At 46.2% G+C, this 2,552-nt stretch overlaps 1 protein-coding gene across 1 annotated transcript in view; it reads left to right on the top strand.

The window, feature by feature from the left end:
• The first annotated feature begins 578 nt into the window (after nt 1-578).
• Nucleotides 579-2,552, top strand: part of LOC134018214 (neurotrophin-7-like) — a 19,715-nt gene continuing 17,741 nt past the window's right edge. The window contains exon 1 of the mRNA XM_062458094.1: nt 579-844. The gene's annotated coding sequence lies outside the window, so the exon portion shown is untranslated. The remainder of the gene's footprint in view (nt 845-2,552) is intronic.

The raw sequence follows: 2,552 nt of genomic DNA, 5'->3' as shown, positions 1-2,552 counted from the left end.
CTAGATTTTCAAGCCAACATCTTTGCTACAGATGTCAGTTGAACAGATGTCGGCTGAAAGGACGCTGGTGAAATGGAAGTTGGTCGAACTGATGTTTGTCAAACAGATGTTGGTTGTACAGATGTCGGATGAATGGACATTGGCTGAAAGGATGTTGTGTGCTCACGTACCAATAGTAGTCCACTAGATAGTCCTCCGTCTTGTTGTGAGAACAGGTAAACCAGACTATCTCTGACTCAGGCTTATTAGAATCCATTGTGACTAATAGTTATTCTTCCCAGCAAAGACCAAAGGCCTTTCACTAAGACAGGACTGAAGGCTAAGTTGACCAGACAAATGGATAAAATGAATACATCATTATAAAACACACACAGGCGATTCATCTTTAGGATGTGTGTGCACAAGCGTAGTCACATCTTAGAGAGGATGTCCTAAAGAGGACCACCTCCACTGCCTGCTTCCGGTTAGAGAGAGGGTGGGGAGGAACCAAGAGAGAGGGTTTCGAATGAGTAACATCAGAGGTATATATAAGGAGAACGAGGGTGTCAAAGTAGAAGAGGGCGGGGAGAGGATAGGCACTAGGACCTGCGGTATACCTTGCAGTAGGGTGGGAGCAGCTTTGGGACTCCTCTGACTAACTTTCAGAACAATCCATTTTACAACGAGTGTGAGAGGCAGAAGAACAGAAAGTAGATGGGACCCTAGCTTCAAAGCTTTCCAAACCAGAGCAGGATTTGGGAGTTTGGGATAACTTCTGCGTGTGGAGTGGAGAGTGGGAATATTGAACTCTTTTCTCTGGGACCTTTTCCCTCACTGGGTGTGCACAGAGGCAGTGTGTCTGGAGGTAAGTAAAGCACTGTTGCTGTCTTGTTGCACAGAGTATGTGTTTAGCATGTGTGTCAGGGAGAACAAGAGAAAAATACATAAAGTGTCTGCGTGTGGAATGTTGTGTGTAAACACACAACAGAGAAATTGAATATCTGTGTGCTTTATCAGTCCGGTTACCTGTGACTGAGTGACAGGTAGCATCTGAAGTCTATGTACCAAACATCCCTTTAGTAAACAGTAATTATGGTCTCTGCCCTATGGGACCTACTGTATACATACGGGTCTCCAAGTATAGCACGGTATGCCAAATGCCATTATGAACTCTGACAGAGACAGTTTAGAAATAGGTTTGTGGAATGTATTGAAGAAAAGCTGAAGTGGTTTACCTTTCTAAAAAGCAGTGGTTGGTCATTTAAAAAATATTTTCTCTTATAGAGAAGGTGGAGGGTAAAAAAGGGGGGAGGGGAGACAAGGGAGGGCAGAGGGAAAAAGAGAGGGGGATTGGGGGGAGGCGGGGGGGGGGGGTCCATACATCAATGGGAATGAGTTCACTGTTCAGACATCAGGTTACAGTGCTCCCTATCCATCTCTCTCTCATTCTGTCCTTCTGTCCTTCTGTCTCTCTCTCTCTCCCGGCACCGCTCTTTCCCTTCCTCTCTCTCTATATGTACTAACAACGGCAAGTTTCTCCTCGGGGTCCCTATCCCCGATACCTTCTTCCCCGTCACTCCACTTCTCCTCGTTATCGCTCTCTCTCAAGTCAAACCCTCCCTCCGTGGTTCCCTCTCTCTCTGTCTCTCTCTCCACCTCTCTCTCACTGCTCATGTTACACAACCCTCAGCCTGAGAACATTGATGGGCTCCGACCTACAACATTGAGTGTGTCGCGGGGTTTACCGTCATGTCAGGAGGGTGGGGCTTGCGATAAGGGTGCGTGCGTTTGCACGTGTGCGCGAGCGTGAATGCATGCAGGCGCGTGTTTGTGTGTGTGTAATGTCCATATTCCACACAATGCGTGAGTGTATGTGTGTTTTGCAGGCGTGTGCTAAAGACAGACCTCATGCCTGCCACTCCTACCAGGGAATTCCTAACATGCTTCTGACAGGAGAGGAATGTCCCTGCTAGCGACGTTTATGTACAAAGACAAAAAACACACGCGCACGCACACATACTGTACACAAATAGTCACTGACATCAACATCTAACACACAAACAGATCTAGAAGGAGCCTCACACGCTGACTCCTATAGGCTCTCGTAATTCTATCTGTTTGTGTATCCAGACTTTCGTGAGAAAGAGAGATTTCTCAAATTCAAAATGGGATGAACCGCAGTGGAGCATGGAGGGACTATGAGGATATATGGGATACTCTGTCACACACACGAGGCAGCGCGCGCACTCAAACGCACAGGCATGAAAAGAAATCACACATCTGTGCGTTGTCTATACCATACACACATCTGCGCTGTATAAACAAACAGATGCCAAACGATGAGAGGAGCAAGCCAGTGAGTCTCTCTGGGGAGGAAAATCTGTCATTTTTCAACAAAAAGAGACCTATTTTAGTTTCGAGTTTCTGGTCATTGTTTATTCTATTTGTCGTTTTTGCATTACATCCTATTACAATGAACATCCTCTCCTGAACAATCATTATCAACAAATAACACTCCGAAACACACATGCACTGTGAATACAAGCCCAGAATCAACGGAGGCACATACGGAG

Source organism: Osmerus eperlanus, chromosome 4 (genome assembly GCF_963692335.1).
Source record: "Osmerus eperlanus chromosome 4, fOsmEpe2.1, whole genome shotgun sequence".
Classification (NCBI taxonomy): Eukaryota; Metazoa; Chordata; class Actinopteri; order Osmeriformes; family Osmeridae; genus Osmerus; species Osmerus eperlanus.
This window is presented reverse-complemented; position numbering and strand designations above follow the sequence as displayed.